A 15622-nucleotide genomic window follows, 5' to 3' on the forward strand; every position below is an offset into this window, starting at 1 on the left:
AAATTGTCCAACCTACAAAAGTTTTAAAATGTGTCAAACTGTCAAAACTTTAAGGGCCATTTACGAAACTGTTAAGCTTTCTTCTTCCCCAAGTCATTTTAACGAAAAAAAAATCACAAGCAACGTAAATCGCTTTTCATTAATTAGCAATGAAAAATTTCCTTCCCTTCGTACAAAATCCTCAACACCATTTTAACGAAAACGAAGTCATTCGAAGCCTTAGAATCTCGTCTGAGCCATTTGTATTTACTCACTAAATCAAATTTTCGCTATAACTAGTTCTTCCCAAAATCATCGACATCAACAAGTTAGCTTTCGTTCATAACACCAATTTTTTGTTACTCATCATTCAAGTCTTCAATCTACTTCGTCAAATCAAAGCTCCAAGCTTTCGTTCTTTAGGCAACAATCTGTCATTATCATCACACCACCATGCACAATCCTACGAAAATGGTTCACGAAAATCTTGTGGTTCACAAAAGTCCTCGGAACGGTCATCCAGTTTTTCTTCAAAAATGGTTTGCAAAAATCATGTGACAAGGCAATGAGTGTTTATTCGTGAAGCTCCAGCTCCAGTATCTCCGTTGTCAAAGAAACGCATTCCTGAGGATATGACGAAGAGTATCTCAAAGAAAATTAAAAAACGAAAATGGGTTCTTCAAAAGGAATCTTCTGATGATGACAAAGTTCCTGAAACTCCTGAAATTACTCTTTCTAATCTAGTTTCGACTCCTGAGAAGAATCAAGTCACGCTACCAGAAGTTTCGTTAACCAAGTGAGTTCCTAAGGAGGTTCGAACTTCAAACATTACTACACATGTATCTGATACGGATGTACATGTCAATATGGATGAAGGAGATTTGACTAAAGAGATTCCAGTATCCACTCAAGGTATTCCTGATCACTCGAATATTGATTCATCTGTTTCTTTACCACCCTTTATCATTCCTATTTCAAACATAACCAACTCACCTACTTTTGACCAAGTTATCAGGCATCCATATATTACTCTTTTCTCATCCCAATCTACTGATCCACCCAAAACTGTTGATGAAATTGAAATTGATACTGACGAAGGAGGTTTTGGAGGAAATTTTGAGGAACTTGAATTTGATGATGAGGAATAATAGTTTCTAGATCACATGTTAATGTCTATGAAGCAGTCAAGATTCTTAACAAGAAGTTGAATTCGATTATACAATCTCAAGCTGATATGGGGGGAGTAATTATGTGTCAAGTATGGAAATTGATGGTATGCTCAAATTTGTTCAAGCCAGGATGGTTACCAAATGCTCTAGATTAATTCAAGCATCTGAATCACGAATAATGAAGAAGGGAGATCAGAATGATCAAAATAATGAATTACGAGTTAAGTCTCAATCAACGAACATTGTGGGAGAAATGAAAGACTTGAAACGAGTGGCCACAGAACGACATGCGTCGAGAAGATATGACCAAATATATTGAAGTGGTGCAACGTCATTATGTGTGACATCCCCAAAATCTCAGCCAGAAAAGACCGGTTTCATTTATGTTTTAAAAATAATTTCAAAGTAAATCCTTTTGATTTAAAAGTGTTGCGGAATTTGTTACCAAAAACAAAATATGATAAAATAATATTTACCAAAGCACTTCATAAAGAAATGTATTTTCATGATATAATCAAAACTCGGGATGTCATGTTCCGATATAGACCAAAAAGCGGTAACGACATATTACAAGCCATACAACAGTTATATACATGTATAGGCTTATAAACAGAATAACTTGATGATTCATAAATCTTATGCCCTCGCGCCACTACCTGTAATACAAATAAACTAAGTGGGTCAGGCTTGGCAGCCTAGTAAGCATATAGGGTTTTCAACTCATAATAAATAATTATATTTAATTCAACAATCAACAATAACCCGATTACCCATTCCCGTTATCCTCACTTTACGTCCCTAAAACAACATCTATCTTAAAGGACGTGATCTAGGATTTTCATCGGGATGCAGATTACTCCAAAGGGGTTTCCTCAACAATAAATGTCCTAAAGGCAACCATGAGAGAATAGAGTACACTAGTGAACATCAAGACCACAACACCTACAAGTTATGAACCTGCCAGCGTTCCACAGGACTGTCTAGAAAGAGTCTGTGGTCGTCATCCATACTCCGCTACATGACTAGATCAACAACAACATCGAGGCCTCTCATAATTTTATTTCATCACACATCCCCAACATCTTTGTAGATATATATATATATATATATATATATATATATATATATATATATATATATATATATATATATATATATATATATATATATACACACACACACACACAAAATAAAACATGTATAAAACATTCAATCAATACTCATTTTAAATAACACATAACATATAAACACATAGCACATATTTTATGGAAATACTTCGTATTTATGTGTTATAAGAAAGTAACTACACACTCACTTGATAAGATGATTATTGGACAGTACTACGGCTCTTCAAGTAGTAATTCTTCAATGAAACTGGGAGATCTTCTCAAAAACTGGGCTTCTCGCGGGCAGAGCTTCGACTTGAAAACTCTTTTTCTCAGGATCTTCAGGGCTTCGGGACTTGCTTCGGGAGTCGGGATTAATATCGAGGCTTCGGGGGGTAAAACTTGCTAAATAGAAGAAAGAAAAGGGTGAAAGAATGGAAAATTAGCAACCATTTCGGCTGGGGGGTCACATTGTATTTTTAGGGGCTGAACCCCGGGTTACGTTGGGCGTAATCAAAGTTTACGCTGGGCGTAATCCGCTGTCGACTTGTACGCTAGGCTTACTCCTTGTACGTTGGGCGTATCGGGTGGATAGGATCGACATGTCACGAATTCGGGTATTATCCGAATAAATAATTTTATTTATCAATTTTAATTATTTAAAAACTTCAGAAATTTATATCTTCCTCATACGAGCTCTGTTTCCCATGTTCTTTATATCTAGACTTAGGTGAGACTATGCTCTACAACTTTCATTCAGACTTCTCCGGTTAATTCTGACTTTATTTTTATCATATTATTTTTAGTAGGCCGGGACAGGAAAACTTCGTTAGAAATTCATAACTTCTTCATTTGACGTCCGTTTTCGTCTGTCTTTTTACCGCTGCACTACTATCGGCGAGATCTCCGAGTCTCATTTAGATTGTTTTGGCTAAAAATCACTCGATCTCATATTCGAGTTTCGGGCTGAATACCGCTAAGTCGAAATTTAGAAAAATCATAACTTCCTCATACGAAGTCAGATTTAGACGTTCTTTTTATGCACGCTCACGGTTTAACGTATTCTACAACTTTCGTTTAGATCACTAAGGCTGGATATCACTCTGATGTAAATTCACTATTTACGTCGCGCTGTGTCGTACCGGTTCTGTCGCGAAACTTCGACATGTCATAACTTTGTCGTTATAACTCGGATTTCAACATTCTTTATATATTCGGAAATCTCGTCACGACCACTACGTCTTCATTTATCGATATCGGGCTTATCTAACATTTCATTTAACATATATTTTTATTCTTAATTGATTTAAGCCACACAATTAAGCAATTAAGCATAAAACACATAATACTCAAATAATACATTCTTATTATTTCAAAATGGGTTACAAAGGTTAACGTAGACTATTAAATTGCTATTAACGACAAGCCGAGAAACACGTGGGTTACAATTCTTTCCAACTTAGGATGATTCCGTCCCCGGAATCACACATCAACAAATAAATGCGGATAGCGACTCATCATGTCACTCTCCGTCCACCAGGTGAGGTTTGGCTCATTCGTATGTTTCCAACAGACAAGAACCAATTCGACCATCTTGCATTGAAGCTTCTTAGTCTTTCGGTCAACAATTGGCTTGGGGTCTTCAATTAACCTCTTGTTCTCATCAAGTCTTAATTCCGAAAGTGGAGTCATGACAAGAACTTCTCCCATGAAATTCGTAAAATAACACAAATGAAAAGTTCTATGAATACCATTCAGTTCTTGTACTAGTTCTAGCTTGTAAGCTTGGTTCCCAATCTTCTAAAGAACTTTAAACGGTCCAATAAACCTTGGACTCAACTTTCCCCTTTTACCAAATCTTATAATCCCTTCCACGGCAAGATTTTAAGCAAAACCGAATCTCCAACTTCAAAAGTCATCAATCTTCACTTGTTGTCAGCATAGCTCTTTTGACGATCCTGAGCTGCTACCATTCTTTCCCTGATTATTTCAGCTTTTCAGCAGTCTGATGGACTATCTCCGGTCCCATAAACTGCTTTTCCCCAGTCTCAAGCCAACAAGACGGCGTACGACATTTTTGTCCGTACATAGCTTGATAAGGTGTCATCTTAATGCTCGAGTGGAAACTATTATTGTAGGAGAATTCTACCAAAGTTAAATGTTCATCCAAGTTACATTGGAATTCCAAGGTACATGCTCTCAGCCTATCTTCAAGCTTTTGTATCGTTCGTTCCCTCTTCCCATCAGTCTGTGGATGGTAAGTTGTACTCAAACACAACTTGGTACCCAATTCCTCTTGTAGACTTCTCCAAAATCGTGAGGGAAAACGGCTATCACGATCTGATACAATCGTTAACGGATTACTGTGAAGCCTCACAATTTCCTTCAGGTAATAATTCGCAAGCTTATCCATAGACCATTTCTCGTTGGCTGCTATGAAATGTGCACTGAGTGAAGCGATCAACAACCACCCAAATCATGTCGTGACCATTCTTTGTTTTGGGCAGCTTAATGACAAAATCAATAGCAATGTCTTCCCATTTACCCATAGGCACATGTAAAGGTTCTAAACTCCCTTATGGTTTCTAATGTTGTGCCTTGACTCTTGCACAGGTCATACACTCGGCCACATACTTTGCAATATCAAGCTTCATCTTCAGCCATCAGTAATAAGGTTTCAGGTCCCTATACACTCTAGTGCTACCGGGATGAATCGAATAGATGGTCGTATGAGCTTCTTCCATCAGAAGATCTCTTACTCCTCCTGTCTTAGGTACCCAAATCTGATCTTGGAATACCTTCAGTCCACGATTGTTTGTACCGAACACAAATGTTTTACCCAAACGTTCCTCCTTCCAGTCGTTCTTCTCTAAAGCTTCTTCCTGAGCTTTCATTATACTCTCCACATTTGTCTAGACAACTTCTACTCTCAACGCTCTTGGCCTTTTTCTCTCAAGATTGACTTTCCGACTGAGAGCATCAGCAACAACATTTGCTTTACTGGGGTGGTTAAGTATCTCACAGTCGTAGTCTTTAAGTAATTCTAGCTAGCGTCGCTGCCTCATGTTCAATTCTTTCTGACTAAAGAGATATTAAATACTCTTAAGATCAGTGAACAGTTTGCTCTTCGTGCCATCAAGGTAATGCCTCCATATCTTCAAAGCGAAAACTACCGCTGCCAATTCCATGTCATGAGTTGGGTAGTCATTTTCATGTTCTTTCAACTGTTGAGATGGATATGCGATCACCTTATCTCTTTGGGTCAAAACACAACCCAAACCAACCCCAAACGCATCGCTATAAACAGCAAAGTCTTCAACTCCATCGGGTAGAGATAAAATCGGTGCCTCACATAGTTTCTTCTTTAGCAACTCGAACGCTTCTTTGTGCTTATCACTCCATGCATAAGCGGCTCCTTTGTGGGTTAAAGCTGTTAATGGAGTAGCGATCGAAGAAAACCCTTGGATAAACCTTCGGTAATAGCCAATTAATCCCAAAAAGCTTTGGATCTCCGTGCGACTCTTTGGTTGCTCCCACTGCGTCGTAGCCTCAATCTTTGCTGTATCAACCATTATACCTTCTTCGTTGACCACGTGACCCAAGAATTGGAGTTCTCTGATCCAACAATCATATTTGGAGAACTTAGCATACAACTTCTCCTTCTTCAGGACTTCCAACAATTCTCGCGAGTGTCTACCATGATCTTCTTGGCTCTTCGAATAAATCAAAATTTCATCTATGAACACTATCACAAATTTATCAAGGAACTGATTACAAACTCTGTTCATTATATCCATGAAGGCTGCTGGAGCATTGGTTAGTCCAAACGACATAACCAAAAACTCGTAATGTCCATATCGCGTTATGAATGCAGTCTTCTCTATATCCCGCTCTTTCACCTTCAGCTGATGATATCCTGACATCGGATCAATATTAGAAAATTAACTTGAGCCTTGCAGCTGATCGAACAAGTCATCAATCATTGGCAACGGATATCTATTCCTTATTGTTGCCTTATTCAACTCTCTGTAATCGATGCACATTCTCATGCTCCCGTCCTACTTCTTTACAAATAGCTCTGGAGCTCCGCAGGGCGATGAACTAGGTCTAATGAAACATTTGTCCAATAACTCCTGCAGTGCGTCATAAGCTCCTTCATCTCCGTTGGTGCTAATCGATAAGGTGCTTTTGTAATTGGTGTCATTCCGGGTAACAAGTCAATACATAATTCTACTTGCCGATCAAGTGGTAATCCAGGAAGATCTTCGGGAAACACTTCCGGATAATCACACACCACCGAAATGCTCTGCACCTCCTTCTTTTCTTTCATAGGATCAATTACGAATGCTAGATACGATGTACATCCTTTGGCCAAACACTTTCTGGCTTTCATCAATGAAATGATTCCAAAATTTACTTTGCGTTTATCTCCATACACCATAAATGACTCTTTCTCAGGCGGGTTTGCTTTTACTATCTTCTTCTTTCACAATATCTCGGCGTCATTGGCGCTAAGCCAATCCATTCCAAGCACGATGTCGAAACCGTTAAGTTCGATAGGCAATAATTCCTCGTGGAACTTATTCCTATTTAAATCAATGAATATGTTTCTCATGTGATGGCTAACAGGTATAAACATGCCACAAGCAACTCCAACTAATAAGGCATTATCTAGTCTATCAACAGGAAAAGCTAGTTTTCTACCAAATCCATGTGATATAAAGGAGTGATTGGCTCTAGAATCAAACAAAAATTTGGGCAGCCAATTCGTTTATGAGAAAGCTACCTGAAGCGACATAAGCTTCATCTTTCATAGCTTCTAGTGTCATCTGGAATGCTCTCGCCTTCGGCTTTAACAAAATGTTAGGTTTTGCTGCATCCTTCTTTTTCAGAAAATCCCTCAAGATGTTCCCCTCCTCACCACACCCATAACAAAGTTTCTTGGTAAGGGTGCATTCGTTGGCATAATGTCGTGGCTTTCCACATTTAAAGCATGTGACCACTTCTCCATCACATTTCCCATGATGCTTCTTCTTACACTTGTCACACAATTTCGCCTCAACTCTTCCTCCACTTCCTATCAAACCAGATTTCGAGAATTTACTTTTCTTGCTGGACCCTAAAGGTCCATCGAAATTACTCTTTTCACCAACCTCTGACCTCTCCAGACCCTTCTCTCTGATTTGGCTCTCAACATTCTTAGCAGCCCAGATAGCGGCTTTCAAGGTCGTTGCTTGCTTAACCATCGGACCAAAGTACGCTGGTAAACCGCAAGCAAATTTGTTGACCTTTGCTAGTTCAGTTGGAACTAGGTATCGAATAAGTTTCCTCTTCTCCGTGAACTTGTAGCGTATTCTGTAACGCTCATCTTTCCCTTCTTCAAATTCTGAAACTCGTTATTGATTTCCAGAAGGTCCTGCTCTAAGCAATATTGTAATTTCAGCTGTTCCACAAAGTCTTCCCAAGACATCTTGCTAGCTTCTCCCTTGGGGATTGAGTCAGCTAACAGCTTCCACCAAATCAACAACCAGATTTTAACAGAGGGATCGCAAGAGCGGTCCTCTATCTGTTGTTGTATTCGCAACTTTCAAACATTGTCTCCATTTCGGAGATCCATTTTATCACTTCCACTGGCGCCGGGCTTCCGGATAGACATGGTGATTTGGATGCCATGAAATCCTTATACTTGCACCCACGCCCATTATTTCCTCCATCGTGGTTGTTTTGCCTAAAAATCGGTGGGTTGGCTTGACCAACAGTCCCACTGAAGTTTCCTCCTTTCGAATGCCCTTCATTCAGTTCGGTCTGTTCAATTTGCATTGAAGGTTCTTAACAATTCTGATGAAGCAGACATCTAGTTTCTTCCATTTGACGATCCAACATCATTTGGATCATCGCTTGTACCCTAGCCATTGTCATTGGCTCAGGTGTTGCTGCTACAACAGGAGATTGCTCAATCACTAGTGGTTGATTCCCGTTTTCATTTACGTTTCCAACGCCACTTCTGGTTCTTACCATTTTTGATCTATACACCGAATAAGGTGAAACTAGATCCTTATTCACGATAGATAAATAAATCGTCCTTAGTACTCCAAACGATTACATGCTAGTTCTAATACCGTAGACATACACTTAGAATCCTAAACACATAAGTCTCCAGATCCGGTCGGCAACAAACCATAGATCTGAACAAATAATATCATATATATTGTAAACATATAACATTTAGCACAGAAAAGCATTTTAGGAAACTTTCCAAAAATAAACTAGTGATTGTGTCTAAAATACAACAGACACTTAATCCACAATCTTTACTTAGCATACTAAGTTCAATTCTAGAAATCCTACAAAATTCCTAGTCCGCTTAAACTAACGCTTTGATAACAACTGTGACATCCCCAAAATCTCATCCGGAAAAAGACATGTTTCATTTATGCTTTTAAAATAATCTCAGAATAAATCCTTTTGATTTAAAAGTGTTGCGGAATTTTTTTTCCCAATAACAAAATATGATAAAATAATATTTACCAAAGCATTTCATAAATAAATGTATTTTCATTATATAATCAAAACTCGGGATGTCATGTTCCGATACAGACCAAAAGGCATAAACGATATATTACAAGCCATACAACAGTTATATACATGTACAGGCTTGTAAACAAAATAACTTGATGATTCATCCATCTTATGCCCTCGCACTACTACCTATAATACAAATAAACTGACTGGGTCATGTTTGGGAGCCTGGTGAGCATATAGGGTTTTCAACCCACAATAAATAATTATATTTAATCCAACAATTAACAATAAACAGATTACCAATTCCCGTTATCATCACTTTACGTCCCTAAAACAACATCTATCTCAAGGGACCTAATCTAGGATTTTCATCGGGATGGACATTACTGCTAAGGGGTTTCCTCAACAATAAATGTCCTAAAGGCAACCATGAGGGGGATAGAGTACACCAGTGAACAGCAAGCCCACAACACCTAGAGGTTATGAACCTGCACGCGTTCCACAGGACTGTCTAGAAAGTGACTGTGGTCGTCATCCATACTCCGCTAGATGACTAGATCAACAACAACATCGAGGTCTCTCATCATTTTATTTCATCACACATCCACTATCTACCCATGTTCTACCCAACATCTTTGTAGATATATATATATATATATATATATATATATATATATATATATATATATATATATACACAATATAAAACATTCAATCAATACTCATTTCAAATAACACATAACATATAAACATATAGCACATATTTTATGGAAATACTTCGTATTTATGTGTTAGAAAAAAGTAGCTACACACTCACTTGATAAGATGATTATCGGACAGTACTACGGCTCTTCAAGTAGTAATTCTTTGATGAAACCGGGAGATCTTCACCAAAACCGGGCTTTTCGTGGGCAGAGCTTAGGCTTGGAAACTCATTTTCTTGGGATCTTCGGGGCTTCGGGACTTGCTTCGGGATTCGGGATTAATATCGGGGCTTTAGGGGGTAAAACTTGCCAAATATAAGAAAGAAAAGGGTGGAAGAATGGAAAATTAGCAACCATTTCAGTTGGGGTCACATTGTATTTATAGTGGCTGAACCCTGGGTTACGCTGTGCGTAATCAAAGTTTACTTTGGGCTTAATCCGTAGTCGACATGTACGTTGGGCGTATCGGGTGGATAGGATCCGCATGTCACGAATTCGGGTAATATCCGAATAAATAATTTTATTTATGAATTTTAATTATTTAAAAACTTCATAAATTCATATCTTCCTCGTACGAGCTCCGTTTTCGACGTTATTTATATCCACACGTAGGAGAGACTATGCTCTACGACTTTTATTTAGACTTTATCGGCTAATTTTGAATTTATTTTTATTATATTATTTTTAGTAGGCTGTGACAGGAAAACTCTGTTAGAAATTCATAACTTCTTCAGTTGACATCCGTTACCATCTGTCTTTTTACCGCTGCACTACTATCGAATAGATCTTCGATTCTCGTTTAGATTGTTTTGGCTAATAATCACTAGATCTCATATTCAAGTTTTGGGTTGCATACCGCTAAGTTGAAACCTAGAAAAATCATAACTTCCTCATACAAAGTCATATTTAGACGTTCTTTTTATGCACACTGACGGTTTAACGTATTTTAAAACTTTTGTTTAGATCTCTAAGGATAGATATCACTTTAACGTACATTCACTATTTAAGTCGTGTTGTACCGTACCGGTTCTGTCGCGAAACTTCGACAGGTCATAACTTCTTCGTTATAACTCGGATTTCGGCATTCTTTATACATTCGGAAACCTCATCACGAACGCTATGTCTTCATGTATAAATATCGGGCTTACCTAACATTTCATTTTAACTCATATTTTTATTCTTAATTTATTTAAGTCATACAATTAACCAATTAAGCATAAAACGTGCGCGTTACATTATGCTTCTCTAAATCAGCAAGTTGACATTATTGCTGATGTTGTCACAAAGTTCGTGAAATTATACGAATCCTTGAGTCCTCAACTTACTCATTTGTCCACTAAAAAATCTACCAGTTTTGCTGAGATCACTACTCAATTGAATGAGTTGAAAGCTTTACTCACAAAGTCAAGTTCCTCTCCATTGATAACCCCAGAGTTTTTGTCCCACAACTTTATCCAGTTTGAAGTTGTTCTTCATAAATAATTGGCACCATTATCAAGAATTTAAACTATTTTACCTACAGATGCCCTGCCTATTATCACAGGGGTGCAAGGGGGAGAAGGAAAGGTTGGTGATGGAGTTTCGCATGAAGAAGTCAAGATTGTTGGAAAAGTTTTCTCAACAAAATTTCCAACAACAAAGTCAATTGTTTCAACAGTTGGGCCGGTAAGTTCAATGGTGGTGAATTTAAAGCCAATCTCAAAACCAATTACAAAAGGCATAGTGATTGGTTCTTCTGCTAGAGAGGGAAGTAGTTCTAAACCAAAGGAAGTTGCTGATAATTCTGCTAATAAAGACAAAGGTAAAACAATTATAGTGGACAAAATCGAAAGAAGAGAGGAAAGCTTAAGTGGAAGTAGAAATGGAAAAACAAAGGGTGATTCAAAGCATTCTTAGACTTCGAAAGAATGATCCACCTGAAATGAATAACGGAGATCCAAGCAAGCATTATAACTATGAAACTATTGAAGCAAAAGTTGCTTACAATCATATATATACTTTCAAGAAAAAGCCCAAGCAAAGCTATGTTGTCTCTAATACTGATATGAGCCAAGTTGATTTCCTAGTGAACAAAATGATGTTCATTATGGCTCAGTACAAGATTGCAGAGAAGTTTGACAATGATGATGATTACACTTACATGAAAGTTAGGTTTCATGTTGTTCTTGGAAAAGTGCTGGAGGAGATATGGTTGTTGGTGAAAATCAAGAAGGTGCATAGCATAACAAAGGATGTACTGTTTGAAAATAGGTTACCAAATTTTCGTTATCATGTAGTAAGGTCTAACAATCAAGTTTGTGATTTCTCTGTTGCTGATTTTCAACTAATGAACTTGTATGATCTCAGTCAAGTTGCTTTGCTTTTGAAAGACAAGAATGCATCACATCTTCAAGGAACTGATCAAGAAGTTTTTAGGCTTGGTCTTGCTCACATCAAAATATTCATAGACAATTACTATGCATGTTTAGCTTTGACAAATGTGGAGTTGGAAACAGCTATGGGCAAGGAAGTTAAGGTTGCTATGGAAATGCAAAATACTCAAGCTGAATTAAAAAAGTATGCTGATGGGGAAATATGCTTGAAGCCGTTTTGATTGGTCTTCACAAGAAAGGATAAGAATAGGAAGGCTAAAAGAATTTTGTTCCAAGCATCCAAAGTGGAGAGATACACTACCTCACAGTATATGTACTTTATTGTTCGTATGAATAATTATTCAAAGAATAATCAAGGAGATAAAAAAGAGTTGAATAAAATTTTGTCATGGTATACAGAGATTCGAATGGTGATGCTTTTTGCTGCACAGATTCTCACAAGTTGAGAAGTTCGGCATTATTATAAAAGGGGAGATTTTAATGGTCGAAGCTTTGTTGTAATATGTCGAAGTTTGCTATATTATTTTACAAGGTATTTTTTATTGAAGCTTAGTGTTTTAGTCCTTGTAATTTTTTGTATGCTTTCACATCTCCTGTAAATAGGGACTTTACTTAGAGTTTGTAACGTGCGGGTTTCAGGGCTAAGCATAATTGTCAATGTAATAGTCTAGGTCAACTATTGTAACCCTTTTTGAAGTAACAAAGATGAAATATTTGAGTATTATGTGAATTATGTGCTTATTATTTAATTATAAATATATAATTAATAAAGAATAAAAATAAGCATCAAAATTAAAGTGTGAGATAATCCCGATACCTCTACATAAAGTTTTATTGGTCGAAACAAGGATTCTGGGAATATAAAGAACGCCAAAATTCGAGTTATAACGAAGAAGTTATGGCTCGTCGAAGTTTTACGGCAAAACCGACACGGCACCGGGAGACGTAAATAGTGAATTTACGATGGAGAACTTTTTAGCCTTATTGATCTAAACGATAGTCGTGGAATATGTTAAACCGAGAAAATCCATAAAAAGAACGCCCAAATCTGACTTCGTATGAAGAAGATATGATTTTTCTAAGATTCGGCTTAGAAGTGCACGACCCGAAACTCAAATTTTAGTTCGAGCGGTTTTTGGCTTACGCGACCTAAATGAGAGTTGAAGATCTCATTAATAGGAACTCAATGGTAAAAAGATAGACGAAAACAGAGTTCGTATGAAGGAGTTACGAATTCTTCGCGGTCAATTAACAATCTAAACGCCTCCTACTGTTAAATTTGAGATCGATAGAGAATTAGCCGATGGAGTCTAAAAGAAAGTTGTAGATCCTGATTTTACCTATAGGTGGATATAAAGAACATCGAAAACGGAGCTCGTATGCGAGAGTTATGATATTTCTAAGTTTGAAGGCTGATACGCGATAGAGGGTGACGTGGCACCACCAGAATTAGACACGTGGCACCACCAGAAGGTTGCCACATGCACCAACTCGGCGAGTAGGTCTTCCTACACGGAGAGTCCATCAGTCAGCACCCCTATAAATAGAGGTGTCGGGCATTCACTTCTCTTCACACCTCCCAAACTCACTTTCTCTCTCTAATTTCTCTCTCTAGCCTCCCTAACCCCCCCCTAAAAGCCTAGGTAAACCCCCTAGCACCCAAAAGAAGCTCCAAGGCTCCCGGAGTCCCGAGAAAAGAGTCTTTCAACTCGGAAACGCTGCTCCAGTGAAGCCCGGTTTTGAGAAAAAGCCCGATGTTTTATCGAAGGAAAATTGTTTAGAGAGTATCGAAGCGCTGTCCGAGTGCAGAGTCACCACCTCTCAAGTGAGTGCATAGTTACTTTCAGCTTACACATAGATATGAAGTATTTTATATAAACTATGTGGTATGTGTGCATATTACCTGAATACTTGCTATCTATGTTGGATGAACATTTTAATACATGTTTTCAATGATTTAAACTGTATATGTATTTTATATCTACGAAAATGTTGGGGTAAAACATGGGTAGATGTATTAGTTGCTGTGTGATAAAATGAAATAATGAGAGGCCTCGTTATAGATGTTATTGATGAACTAGTCATCTAGCGGAGTATAGATGACGACCACAGACTATTCTAGACAGTCCAGTGGAACACTAGCAGGCTCGAAACCTGTAGGTGTTTATTCAAACTGTGTTTTTATTTGAACTGTGTGCTCACCAGATGTACTCCATCCCCCACATGGTTGCCTTAAGGATATTTACTGCCTAGGAATCCCCTTAGCAGTAGTGTCCATCCCGATGATAGTCCTTAGACTAGGTCCCTTGTGTTAGATGTCTTAGGGACGTAAAGTTAGGATAACGGGAATGGGTAATCGGGTTTATTTGGTTTGATAAAGTTAATAAACTTATTTATTGTGGGTTGAAAACCCTATGTGCTCACCAGGCTCCCAAGTCTGACCCACTCAGTTTCTTGTATTACAGGTAGTGGCGCATGAACATAGATGTGATGTCTTGGGATGAGAGATTAATGGATTTTAGGCCTGTAAATACAGAATAATGTATTAAGGCCTATGTTGTATTGTTTATACTTATGTACTGTATCGAACATGGCATCTCGAGTCTTTTTAATGAAATACATTTCTATGGAAATGCTTTTGATGAATCTTTATCATAATATTGTTTTGGGACAAATTCCGTAACTCTTTTATTAAAAGATTACTCTGATTTTGAAATAAAGTATAAACTAAACCGGTCTTTTCTGGCCGTGATTTTGGGGATGTCACAGAGTTAGATAAGGATCCTAGAGCAAGTTGTCTACTTTCTCTTTGTAAGGACTGAAAGCATAATACGAGTTGAAACCAGATTATATTTACTTTCTTTGTTCATTTACTTAATTACTATGACATATTCTCGATTCATCACATCATCACATATGACTAACACAGACAGAGGGAAAGAGAGATAGAAATATGCATATGTTGTGTCCCAGGTCGGATCTTCCGATCACCCAAAGGGGACAACATATGACTAACATAGATAGATAGAAGCATAGATAGAGATGTAAAGAAATAGAAATAAAGATGCATATGTTGCGTCCCAGGTCGAATCTTCCGATCACACAAAGGGGGAAACATATGACTGGTAGAGTGGATAAGAAAGAATAACAATTTCACACTGACCTAATTTATCAAAACCCTCAGTCGCCCTATCAGCACCAAAAATAAGGACATAAGTCATCGAAGAAGTGTTGAGCCACAGTTCTAGATAATTATAACTTTAATGTATCTCGCAGGCTCCTTTTTTTATGTCACTACTCAATCTATCTGAACGTCGTATGGTCTATCCAAATGTAACTATCTAAGTCCAGATAAATTAACACATGCAAGTCCTTTCATTGTCAGCTATGTCTAGTCCTTTAATTTTGAATCCTTCGTGTCTACCAACACAATGAACACAAAATCTAAACAATTTAGCTTCAATATATTACAAGCATTTCAAATTCCTCTTTAACACTAGACTTCGTATCACTTCCTAAAAGTATTTACAAAAGGAAAACATATTTTTGTATTTTTTATTTTATAATTTTTTTTTTATTTCTCCCCCCAAATTTGTGCATGGAGAAGAAACTAAAAAAAAGTGCGCAAATTTAAACTCACAAAAAAATTTAAAAAAATAAACATAGAAAATAGAAATTTAATATTCGAAACAAATCATTTTTAGAAAGCCCATAAGCACTTCGAAACAACCTTTACTAAATAGTTTGGTAATCAAATCCGCCACGTTGTT

Source organism: Lactuca saligna, chromosome 8 (genome assembly GCF_052625555.1).
Source record: "Lactuca saligna cultivar CGN05327 chromosome 8, ASM5262555v1, whole genome shotgun sequence".
Lineage (NCBI taxonomy): Eukaryota > Viridiplantae > Streptophyta > Magnoliopsida > Asterales > Asteraceae > Lactuca > Lactuca saligna.